The sequence below is a fragment of the Haematobia irritans genome, chromosome 4, assembly GCF_050003625.1.
Source record: "Haematobia irritans isolate KBUSLIRL chromosome 4, ASM5000362v1, whole genome shotgun sequence".
Classification (NCBI taxonomy): Eukaryota; Metazoa; Arthropoda; class Insecta; order Diptera; family Muscidae; genus Haematobia; species Haematobia irritans.
The window spans coordinates 176,005,135-176,018,732 of record NC_134400.1 but is presented as its reverse complement, the minus strand read 5'-3'; the positions used below and the strand labels follow the sequence as shown (position 1 = coordinate 176,018,732).

At 33.1% G+C, this 13,598-nt stretch overlaps 1 protein-coding gene across 1 annotated transcript in view; it reads right to left on the bottom strand.

Annotated features, from left to right (window-relative positions):
• Dscam4 (Down syndrome cell adhesion molecule 4) overlaps positions 1–5,633 on the bottom strand; it is a 552,772-nt gene extending 547,139 nt beyond the window's left edge. The window contains exon 1 of the mRNA XM_075303780.1: positions 4,451–5,633. The gene's annotated coding sequence lies outside the window, so the exon portion shown is untranslated. The remainder of the gene's footprint in view (positions 1–4,450) is intronic.
• Between the last annotated feature and the right edge of the window lie 7,965 nt (positions 5,634–13,598).

Sequence of the window (13,598 nt, the reverse complement as noted above, 5' to 3'; positions counted from 1 at the left end):
TCTATAGAAATAAAATCTTGACAAAATTTTCTATAGTAATAAAATTTTGACAAAATTTTCTATAGAAATAAAATGTTGGTAGACCGATATGGACCAAATTTAGCATGGTTGGCCATATACTAGCGCAATGTACCAAATTTCACCACGTACCAAATTTCAATCGGATCGGGTGAATTTTGCTCTTCCAAGGGGCTCCGGAGGTCAAATTTGGGGATCGATTTATATAGGGGGTTACATATAATTATGGACCGATATGGACCAATTCCTGCGTGGTTGTTAGAGACCAAATACTAACAGCACGTACCAAATTTCAACCGAATCGGGTGAATTTTGCTCTTCCAAGGGGCTCCGGAACCCAACAGGAAGAAAAATTTTGGTTAATCATAGAAAATTTAGATTAGATCACGGCAATATCACAAAAAAGTACATATTTTCCGACAAGAAAAGACATAATTATTTTTTTTCTCCTGTTATAGAAAGTTTTGTAGTTTAAAGGAAAAAAATTGGAGTTAAAAAATCCAAAAATGTCTTTAGTGCCATACGAAGTTTACGATGGTCGCATGGTTGTAGTAAAATTTACAAATTTATAGAAATAATGAACTAACTATATTGTGAGGAGTACGAAGTTAGTAAATTTATATGTTCCATTTGTGTATAATTTTTCCCGTTTTTTTTTGGGTTATTTAACTAACGTACGCAAACAATTATTAGAGAAGAGGAAACTTTCTCCAAACATAATAATTCCATGAACTCAAAATAAAGTTAAGTTGGCTTTAGTGAAATATAGGATTCACTTTTTCTTTGAGTGTTTAAAAACGTGTAAACGGCAATTGAAATTTTCAAATTCAGGCTCGACTTTGAGTAGAAATTATATTAGAAAATCATATTTAAAATAAAGTGTTGAAAAAAACATCTCCTATTTTTAAAAGCTTTTTTGGTTCATTGTCAAGATGCCAAAAAGTTAACAAATTTAAAGACAATTTCATTAATTTTCAAGAATTTTTTCACAATTATTAAAGACAAGTTGTCCTTAGTCTAATAAAATTTTCTTTCATCTAAAGATACCCATTTTCATGTCGAATCGCCTAATTATAAGACCAAAACGACTTGATACAAAAGTTTATTGTCTTTTGGACAAGGAAAAAACTTTATGTCAGAGAAATGTGTCTTCTATGCTAATCTTTGACTTCAAGACACACAGAAAAAAGTAAACTACATTATGGGAAAAATGAACTATCTCGTGCGAAAATTGAACTAAATTGTATTCCAAATCTTGAGATTCTTTAAATTGACGAAAATTTGTACGAAAAACTTCTTCTGTTTTAGTTAGAATTGAACTAATTTAATTGCAATTGAAATTGTACTACCATTTAGTTAATAAAATTTTTGAGACATACTTGGAATAAAGAAAAAATCGTTGGGCTGGGTGAAAATTTCTTACAAAATTTTAAAAATAAACTAAAACAAAATAAATTTTTTGCAATAAATATTAGTTCATTTAACCATCAGTTTTACAACAGACTTTTTTTCTGTGCAAGATTTTTTTTCAGTTTGGATATGAGTTTTGTTGAATAATTATAGAAACGTACTTTAGAATTATTTTAGGTGGAAGATTAAATTTGGAACATACAACTTTGCCGAAATGAGCAGAATTTTAAATAATTTTTCAAGTATAAATAAACCTAATTTTGGCTGACATATTTCAGCCGACTTAATCGGTGAAGTCTTGCACTAGGCAAAAATTAGTAGACGAAGACTAATGGTGTTTTCTTTTCTGAAAAAAGTGCTTTGCCTTCATTTTGTCTGTAAAGAATGGGCATTTTTAAATTGTTGTCAGCAACCTAAAAACATGCTATCATTTATGCGGGCTAAAAAGAATTCAATGGAGCAACAGGGCAATCGCAGCACTCTCATTTGTTGGCAGTGCTGAAAATGCCCGCAATTTGCCTCTATGCATGGCACTGTTTTTACAAGAGAATTCGAAGCCTCTTCCCACTTTTGCCCACTTGTTTTAGAAAAGAACCTAGAAAGTTCCTTTTCGAGGCAACATGCAAAAAAGTGAGTATTTTTTACAAAAAAAAACACCATAAAATGAGCGTCCCGATTTGGCGGCTTCATTCACTGGTTTCAATCGGAATGGTCAACTTTGTAAATTCGCATTATTGCGCTAAAACAGTAATTTTTTAAGTTCTTATCCTTTTTTATACCCTGCGCCACACTGTGGAACAGGGTATTATAAGTTAGTACATATGTTTGTAACACTCAGGGTGGGTCTCTGAGTCGATATAACCATGTCCGTCTGTCCGTCCGTCCGTCCCTCCGTCCGTCTGTCTGTGAACACATTTTTGTGATCAAAGTCTAGGTCGCAATTTAAGTCCAATCGCCTTCAAATTTGGCACATGTTCCTAATTTAGGTCGGAATAGAACCCTATTGATTTTGGAAGAAATCGGTTCAGATTTAAATATAGCTCCCATATATATCTTTCGCCCGATATTCACTAATATGGACCCAGCAGCCAGAGTTTTATACCGATTTGCTTGAAATTTTGTACAAACATAACACTTAGTCGTATAGTCAAGTGTGCGAAATTTGATTGAAATCGGTTCAGATTTAGATATAGTTCCCATATATATCTTTCGCCCGATATGGACTTATATGGCCCCAGAAGCCAGATTTTTGGCCGAATTTGGTAGAAATTTTGCACTAGGAGTACAATTAGTAGTATAGTCAAGTGTGAAAAATTTGATTGAAATCGGTTGAGATGTAGATATAGTTCCCATATATATCTTTCGCCCGATATGGACTAATATGGTCCTAAAAGCCAGAGTTTTGGCCCAATTTGGTTGAAATTTTGCACAGGGAGTAGATTTAGCATTGTAGCTTTGCGTGCTAAATTTGGTTGCAATCGATTCAGATTTAGATATAGCTCCCATATATATCTTTCACCCGATATGCACTTATATGGACCCAGAAGCCAGAGTTTTATCCCGAATAGCTTGAAATTTTGCACAAGGAGTACAATTAGTATTATAGTCATGTGTGCCAAATTTGATTGAAATCGGTTCAGATTTAGATATAGCTTCCATATATATTTGTCGCCCGATATGGACTTATATGGCCCCAGAAGCCAGAGTTTTGGCCGAATTTGGTAGAAATTTTGCACTAGGAGTACAATTAGTAGTATAGTCATGTGTGCCAAATTTGATTGAAATTGGTTCAGATTTAGATATAGCTTCCATATATATTTTTCGCCAGATATGGACTTATATGGCCCCAGAAGCCAGAGTTTTGTCCCAATTTGGTTGAAATTTTGCACTAGGAGTACAATTAGTAGTATAGTCATGTGTGCCAAATTTGATTGAAATCGGTTCAGATTTAGATATACCTCCCATATATATGTTTTTCTGATTTCGACAAAAATGGTCAAAATACCAACATTTTTCTTGTTAAATCGCCACTGCTTACTCGAAAAGTTGTAAAAATGACTCTAATTTTCCTAAACTTCTAATACATATATATCGAGCGATAAGTCATAAATATACTTTTGCGAAGTTTCCTTAAAATTGCTTCAGATTTAAATGTTTCCATATTTGTTTACTAACATTGTGTTCCACCCTAGTACATTAGCCGACTTAAATTTTAACATCCATATTCATAAAAGTTAAAGTAAACTTTAATCCTACTATTACCATACGAATTCCTTCCATAAACTGTCAGTAAATTATTATGAATATGGGCATAAATCTATAGATTTTGTAGTAGTCTATCAAATTCAGTCCAGATCGAGTGATATTTAAATGTATGTATTTGGGACAAACCTTTATACATAGCCCCCAACACATTTGACGGATATGATATGGTATCGAAAATTTAGATCTACAAAGTGGTGCAGGGTATAATATAGTCGGCCCCGCCCGACTTTAAACTTTCCTTACTTGTCATAATTAATTTTGAAGGAAATAAACTTTTTGAAACATAAACTTATTGTTGTTGTAAGTAGAAGAAAGCTTTAATTTTTCAAGTTCTTTTCGGTTTCATATTAAATTTTGAAGGAAATAAACTTATTGTTGTTGTAAGTCGAAGAAAGCTTCAATTTTTTTCTTCTTCCTTTGGAGTTTTACCTTTGATTTTAGCGGGTCAACTTGAACTTAGCATCAATCTATAAGACGAATGTTATACAAAAAGAAACTTGTATTGACAACACTGATTTTATGTTGAAATTGTTGCCGATGAATTGCCGGTAAAATGCATACACTATACACATGCCATTTTATACACAAGCATCCAAACATTGATTGGTTTTGGCATATTTTCCCCCATTACATATTTCTATTAAAAACGTGGAAAATAATCACATGTCATTTACACAATACCTGCACGTGCACGCAGACATCAAAATGAAGGGATATTACAAACAACGATATATAGGAATGACAAAAGAATACCAACCTCTTTTGAAGAAAGTTCTTTTTTATGAATGGATGAAGTCGCCAGACGATTTCTTAATGGGGACAAATTGTAGCACAATGTTTTTTTGTTTTTAATTTTTCACTTATAGAATTTTTTTCAATTCACAGTAATTAGTAATTCTTTTTTTATTTTTTTAGTTATACTTTTGTAAAATTCTCATTTGTATTTCCTTTTTTTATATTGTAATTTAAAATATTTTCTTTTTTATTATTTAAGAATAGTATTTCTTTTTTTTTTAATATTCCGCTCTACTATTTTATGATCCATTCACTTCAGAGATAACCGCCAGACAGACAACAAATCCTCAACAAGAGAAGAGTTATATATGGTCTAGGCTATTGCATGCCTAGTGACACAACGCATCCTTGTTGCTGCTCTTCTGCAGTTGTTTTTGTTATTTTTTGTATCTCGAATAACACTTGTCTCGGTAGCACAACAAACGACCAACATAAATGGCAGAAAATGCAAATACCAATACACCAAAACACCCGAATGAGTAGTAATGGGTGTGATGGGTTGAGGGGTGGTGGGGGGCTGGTGTTATGCTCTCTGCAACAGTAAAATTATATTGGAAATGATGGACAACGATGCAATGCGATGCGCCCACACACACACAAAGCAAACAACAACTTCAACTATTGTACATACAAAAATCTTTGGTATATATTTTTGTCGATAGATAGGTAGATGTTTGGAGATATGAACGAATTTTATATACTGCCTCCCAACTATTAGCACACCTTTATACACTCACTACTATATTGTTGTTATTGCTGTTTCGTATTTTAATTACGATTTATTTGTTGCTGTTGTTGTTATGAGTGCACTTTACACCAACGCTAATTGTTATTCCATTCACTGAGAGATGCGTATTTATCATTTACACTCACTCGCTCTCTCTCTCTTTCTCTCTTCCCATAGATTTTGCATAGATTTTGTTATCACTGAAAGCACGTTGTTTTCTTCAATTCATACGAGTAGCAATGAGAGTTATTCCATGTTCGATTCTCTCTTGCTCTCTTTGTTTTGATTTGTTTTTGTTTTACGTTTCCATTAATCCCATATTCATGTTGTTTACTTTACTCTTGTTGGGATGATGTTGGGAGCTTTTTAACAGTTTAAAATGGGGAGGGCCAATCCTTTTCTTTGTAACTATCCGCCGTTTACAACCGTTCACGCGCAGCCACAAATTGCAACTGATTTTAACTTGCACTTGTCCTGTTGTTCTAAGGCATTCATTCATTCTGCTGCAAAACGGATGCTGTACTAAGTGTGGAGTATTGTATGAAAATTTACACTGCGCATGTCCGTTTTTTTTTAATACTAAGAATTGCCATTATATTCCACAATTCATTAATTGTATAACAGTTCTCAGCATTTCCTAACAGAGTTCAGAAAACATACCAGTATTTTTGTTGGTCTATATTTATGTAGCATGCGATATAATTATTTTAGCGTTCATTGTATATTTTTTGTTGCTCAAAGCAACAGGTGAAGATTTATCATTTCGGATAGTTGGAATGAATGAGGCTCCCTGCAAAGAAACAAAAATAATAAATACACTGAAAAAAAACAGTGAAACACCATTATGGTTAATATTAGAAAATGTTGATTATTTTTGGAAAATTTTAATTAAGCAGTATTACAATCGCTGACATCACGTCGATATCACAAAAATAAGTAAAAAGTTTTTGTTTTGACAAATTCAAAAAAAAAAAAAACATATATTAAGCATAATTAATTTATTTCACTTGCAAAAGAAAATTTTGTAGTTTCAAGGGAAAAAATTGGAGAACCCAGTAAAAAAAAGTGTTACCGAAAAGTTGTGAAAATGTTCTTTTTGGATACGGAAGTGGTGCGAAATTGACGCAGAAGCGACGAATTTAACATGGGCTTGTCATAGGACAGATGTCCACCATTTCAACAGCCGCACATTGCTACCAAATCGTTTCTTATTTGTTTTGGAAATAATTCTGCAACTTTTGAACGGACAAAGATATCAAATAAATTTTTTATGTGAAAGCTGAGTTGTTTTCCTCAAAGTTTGCAAATTTGTGAAAGTTGCTCACCTCGGGAGTATGAAATTTTAAAACCGATTTAATTGATTTTTTCTTTGCTGCACAGAAAAAAATATCACCAAAATATTCCCAATCAACAAGTTGATTGAAGTTGAAAATTTGTTCAATTAAAAAATTAATTGATACTATTAACCTTTTAACAAAACTAGAAAAATTAAGTCAATTAAGTCAATGATTGACATTTTTTCAATTTTCAATTAAAAAATTAACTGATACTATTAACCTTTTAATCAAACTCGGAAGAGTGACACACGAGTAATTCTGGATTTTTTTTTTTAATCTTAGTAAAAAGAAATTGAAACTATGAATGTTTAAATCAAACTAAAAATTATTAAAAACAAGTAAATACAGCACTAAGTTCGGCCGGGCCGAATCTTACATACCCACCACCATGAACCAAATAATAGGGTTTCCTTTGAAATTTCGAAGGGCTTGAGGACACTTCCCGAAGATAAATTTAAAGATTTCACCTATGAGGACTATATCAGATTCTGGATTTATAAGAACCATTTTTGTTTGAGTTTTAGAGGAATCATTAACATCTCTTGTAAGTGTGCAAGAAAATTATAAAATAACGTCTTGATTTGAAATCTTAAATCTGTAGAAGTAAAATCTGGACATTTTACATTGAGTTTCAAGCAATTTTCATGATCAGTGCGCCTTCTACACCCTCAAGAAGTGAAGTCGGTCTATATGGAGGCATTATCAAATGGACCGATAAAAACTTAATCCGATACACGTTTTTGTGAGCCTAAAATATCAGAATATATGCAATTTCAGGCAAATCAGATAAAAACTATATTTTCTAGAAACCCAATAAGTTAAATCGGGAGATCGTTCTTATGGGGGCTATACTAAAATATGGACCGATACTCACCGTTTTCGGCACACCTCTTTATGACCCGAAAATACCTCTAGATTTCCAATTTCAGGCAAATAGGATAAAAACTTCGGATTCTAGAAGCCCAAGAAGTAAAATCGGGAAATCAGTATATATGGGGGCTATACCAAAAACACCATTTCGGCACACCTCTTTATAGTCCTAAAATACCTCTAGATTTCCAATTTCAGACAAATTGAATAAAAACTGCGTTTTCTATAAGCCCAAGAAGTAAAATCGGGAGATCGGTCTATATGGGGCCTATACCAAAATATGGGCCGATTCTCACCATTTTTGGCACACCTGCATTCCCTACAAAATTCTACGAATTTTAAGAAGAAAAAAATGTGTATCTTTGTGCTTTAGATTAAATGTTGTGAAGTCCACAAATTAGAGTTTCAAAAATTTACCGAATTTTGACCTTTTTTTTTAGAAAAAGAACGTGATTGGGGATAGATTTATCTGAGGGCTATATGTAATTATGGACTGATATGAACCAATTCCTGCATGGTTGTGGGATACCATATACTAACATCACGTACAAAATTTCAACTGAATCAGATGAATTTTCTTCCAAGAGGCTCCGGACGTCAAATCTGGTAATCGTCTGTCTGTGAACACATTTTTGTGATCAAAGTCTAGGTCGCATTTTAAGTCCAATCGCCTTCAAATTAAGCACATGTTCCTAATTTGAGTCAGAATAGAACCCTATTGATTTTGGAAGAAATCGGTTCAGATTTAGATATAGCTCCCATATATATCTTTCGCCCGATATGGACTTATATGGCCCCATAAGCCAGAGTTTTATACCGATTTGTTTGAAATTTTGTTCAAACATGACACTCGTATAGTCAAGTGTGCAATATTTGATTGAAATCGGTTCAGATTTAGATATAGCTCCCATATATAGCTTTCGCCCGATATGGACTAATATGGTCCTAAAAGCCAGAGTTTTGGCCCAATTTGATTGAAATTTTGCACAGGGAGAAAATTTAGCATTGTAGCTATGCGTGCCAAATTTGGTTGAAATCGATTTGTATTTAGATATAGCTCCCATATATATCTTTCGCCCGATATGCACTTATATGGACCCAGAAGCCAGAGTTTTATCCCGATTAGCTTGAAATTTTGCATAAGGAGTACAATTGGTAGTATAGTCATGTGTGCCAAATTTGATTGAAATCGGTTCAGATTTAGATATAGCTTCCATATATATTTTTCGCCCGATATGGACTTATATGGCCCCAGAAGCCAGAGTTTTGGCCCAATTTGGTTAACATTTTGCACTAGGAGTACAATTAGTAATATAGTCATGTGTGCCAAATTTGACTGAAATCGGTTCAGATTTAGATATAGCTCCCATATATATGTTTTTCTGATTTCGACAAAAATGGTCAAAATACGAACATTTCCCTTTTAAAATCGCCTCTGCTTAGTCGAAAAGTTGTAAAAATTACTCTATTTTTCCTCTAGTTCTAATACATATATATCGAGCGATAAACCATAAATAAAAGTTTGTGAAGTTTCCTTAAAATTGCTTAATATTTAAATCTTTCCCATATTTTTTACTATCATTGTGTTTCACCCTAGTGCATTAGCCGACTTAAATTTTGAGTCTATAGAATTTGTAGAAGTCTATCAAATTCTGTCCAGATCGAGTGATATCTAAATGTATGTATTTGGGACAAACCTCTATATATTCAGCACCCAACACATTTGACGGATGTGATATGGTATCGAAAATTTAGATCTACAAATTGGTGCAGGGTATAATATAGTCGGCCGTCCCCGACTTTAGACTTTCCTTACTTGTTTCATTATGATATATTGGTATTACTCAATTATGTATGGAACAAAATATCAGCCAAATGGGCGCCGCGACCTCGACCTTCATCCGATGGTCCAAATTGTCGATGACGCGAGGCATAATGGAGGTTCTATTCCGTTAATGTGCCGAATTATCTCATCCTTTAGCTCTTGAATTGTTGCTGGCTTATCGACGTACACATTTTCTTTCAAATAACCCAAGGAAAAAAGTCCAACGGTGTCAAATCACATGATCTTGGCGGCCAATTGACATCGCCATTACGTGGGATAACACAGCCATTGAATTTGTTGCGCAAAAGAGCCATTGTTTCGTTAGCTGTGTGGCAAATGGCACCGTCCTGCTGAAACCACATATCGTCCACATCCACATCTTCCAATTCGGGCCATAAAAAGTTCGTTATCATCTCACGATAGCGAACACCGTTCACAGTAACTGCCTGACCGGCCTCATTTTGGAAAAAATACGACCCGATGATACCGCCAGCCCATAAACCGGAACAAACAGTCACTCTTTGTGGGTGCATTGGTTTTTCGACAATCACTCTTGGATTCTCATTCGCCCAAATGCGGCAATTCTGTTTATTACGAATCCACTGAGGTGACAATGTGCCTCATCACTGAAGATGATTTTCTTCGAAAATTGATCATGCACTGTTGCCATTTCTTGGAACCATTTAACACGTTGTTGGATTGTGTATCTCTCCATGGTTCAAATTGAGTAAGTCTGAAATAGAGAAATGTCAAATAAAATTCGGAAATTCGGACGTTTAGTTGTGGTTCACATTCAACATCGGCCCTTACAATTTAACCACCCTTTACTTACACCATGTACCAAAGTGCAGCCGGATCGGATGAAATTTTCCTCTCTTAGAGGCTCCGGAGTTCAAATCTGGTGATCGGTTTATATGGGGGCTATATATAATTATAGACCGATATGGACCAATTTTTGCATGGTTGCTAGATACCATATACTAACACCATGTACCAAATTTCAGCCGGATCGGATGAAAAGTGTTTCTCTTAGAGGCTCCGCAAGCCAAATCGGGGGATGGGTTTATATGGGGGGCTATATATAATTATGGACCGATGTGGACCAAATTTTGCATGGTTGTTAGAGATCATATGCTGACACCATGTACCAAATTTCAGCTGGATTGGAAGAAATTTGCTTCTCTTAGAGTCCCCACCAGCCAAATTTGGGGCCCGTTTATATGGGGGCTATGCGTAAAAGTGGACCGATATGGCACCATCCGACCTGCATCAATAACAACTACTTGTGCCAAGTTTCAAGTCGATAGCTTGTTTCGTTCGGAAGTTAGCGTGATTTCAACAGACGGACGGACGGACGGACGGACATGCTCAGATCGACTCAGAATTTCACCACGACCCAGAATACATATATTTTATGGGGTCTTAGAGCAATGTTTCGATGTGTTACAAACGGAATGACAAAGTTAATATACCCCCATCCTAAGGTGGAGGGTATAAAAACCATGGAGAGCTATATCTAAATCGCAAAAGTGCATTTAGGATTTATTGGTCAATAAATATGAACATTTGATTCATTTTTACAATTTTTCCACTTAGCAGTAGCTATTTTACAAGTAAAATTTGGGTATTTTGGCTGTATTAGCCCAATTCTGAAGAACATATATGCACCCAGAAAAAAGTGCCTTCGAAACTAAAGGAAAAAATTTTCATCAATATAGTTTATCCATTTTATTTCCATTAAGGTAAATTTTTGTGAAAAATAATAAAATTTACTCGTTTCAGTAAAAAAATCCTAAACTGTAAACAGTTAGGAATAGTTCATTAACTAGAATAAGGCATGGAATTTTACTCATACTATTTTCTTCGCTGGGTATAAGAATTTACTACTGAAAAAGAAAATTTTATTCACCGATAACAAAGCATTCGTAAAAATAAACAAAAACCGAACTAAAACCGAGTTTCCTCAAAATTAGTAAAATTTCTTATAAAATGATAATTGCGACTTCCTTTATAATAGAAAGTTTTTCATACATACGAACAACACTTGGCATAGAAAAATATTTTAGTTCATTCGTACTAAGAAGTATGCAATCCTTTCAAAACTTAAGGAAACACACTTGTTAGAATATAGGAAATTTTCCTAAATTTCTATTGTCTACCTGTAATCGATACCTGTATCGTAATCGATGTGTTTGCGCGTGGGTGTAATCGATATATTTGCGCGTCGGTTGTTTTTTTAGTTGGAATCGCGTTGTTTTGGTATACGGAGAGATTGTTAAAAAATAATATGGTAAAATAATATAATAAATAACAAATAAAATATATAAAATATTTGTTATTTTAAATTAGTGAGAAAATTTTTCGTTTTTTAAATAAATCTATCAATGTTCGTGATAGTGTATAAAGAAAGAAAACACCAGCAGAATAACAACCCTTTCATTTGTCTTCATTTTGGAATCTTCAATTATCAGGTAATATTCAGTGACGCTAACCTTTTGCAACAAAAATGTTTTATGATTTTTTATATTTGTAGGTATTGAAATTGTAAAAGGAGGACAAAATCGCTAGGCAGCAACTTATTAAAAGTGAAAAGTACAAGAAGAAGAAAAAGTGCGTTTTACAGTTGATAATATCACACGGAAATTGGAAATAGTGGAATAATAAACTAATATTTCAAAGAGATTCGATGCTGTTGATTCTTAATAAATATATTCAATATATTAATAAAACATGTCTTTTATTGAAGATAAAATTGCTTATAGAAATAAATAAAATTGTATTTAAAAACGAAGGTAAGCAGTTCTAATTATGAAGTAAAAGTTTTACCACAAATGTGTAAGATTTGTCGAAATGAATGAAAAAAAATTCAATAAAATCATTCCATATATGAATTCAAATTAGTTAAATTTTTTCATTCTGTAGTATAGTGGTATATAAATATAGGAAAATGTTAACTAATATATGGAATGCATTATTCCTAATTTCTACGAAAATCACATCGTTCAAACAAATAAAAATGTCTTTGGCGCTATACGAAGTTCAACTTTCTTCACAATGAGTTCATTTTAACTTAAATAAGGGGTCACTTTTTTCTGGGTGTGAGAACTCTATCTATCGGAGCCGATTTCAATCCAATTTAGCATACTTGACGATACAACTATTTGCACTCCTTGTACAAATTTTGAAGGAAATCAGGGTAAAACTGTGATTTCTGGGGCCATATAAGTGCATATAAAGTAAAATATATAGATGGGAGCTATATCTAAATCTGAACCGATTTCAATCAAATTTATCACACATGACGATACTACTAATTATACTCTTTACGCAAATCAGGTTAAAACTCTGGTAGGTATATCTCGTTTAGGTTGGGTTAAAGTGGCAGCCCGATTAATTTTTTTTAGGCTCGGTCCATATCTAAATATGACCGATTGCAAAGTGTTCTGGGTTCAATCCCAATTTCGTTCGAACACCTAAGGTTTTCCAGTTGTGGATTATCTCCTTCAAGTAACGCAGGCGACTTTCTGAGAGTTTCAAAGCTTCTCTAAGTGGTTTCACCGTAATGAGAAGCGAAGTTTGGACCCGGCTATAAGACTAAGGTTCCTTGCCATTGAGTCATAGAATCGGACAGTACTTAGTGATAACTGCAAAACCCAAATTTAAAAGAGAATTGAGTCTTAAACGCATCCTTAGTAAAATTGTTCACTACCTTGGCTCGGAATCAATACTAAAATTAATTTAAATAAGATAAAAATTGAATTCAAACGGATCTTTTATCAAAACAGGGACCGATAAACGCAAAATCTCGCACACCTATTATTTGGACCTACAATCACGATTGCCAGTCGAGCCAAAAATAATCAACCAAAATTTGGAGAATTTTTTTGCGAAAAAACCTACCAATCAAAAAAAAATATTTTGCAAAATTTTGTTTAAATTTTATTTATATAGAAAAAAAATTGTCAAAATTTTATTTCTATAGAAAATTTTGTCAAATTTTTATTTCCATAGAAACTTTTGCCAAAATTTTATTTCTGTAGAAAATATTGTCAACATTTTATTTCTATAGAAAATTTTGTCAAAATTTTATTTCTATAGAAAATTTTGTCAAAATTTTATTTCTATAGAAAATTTTGTCAAAATTTTATTTCATAGAAAATTTTGTCAAAATTTTATTTCTGTACAAAATATTGTCAAAATTTTATTTCTGTAGAAAATATTGTAAAAATTTTATTTCATAGAAAATTTTGTCAAAATTTAATTCTGTTAAAAATATTGTCAAAATTTTATTTCTGTAGAAAATACTATCAAAATTTTATTTCATAGAAAATTTTGTCACAATTTTTTTCCA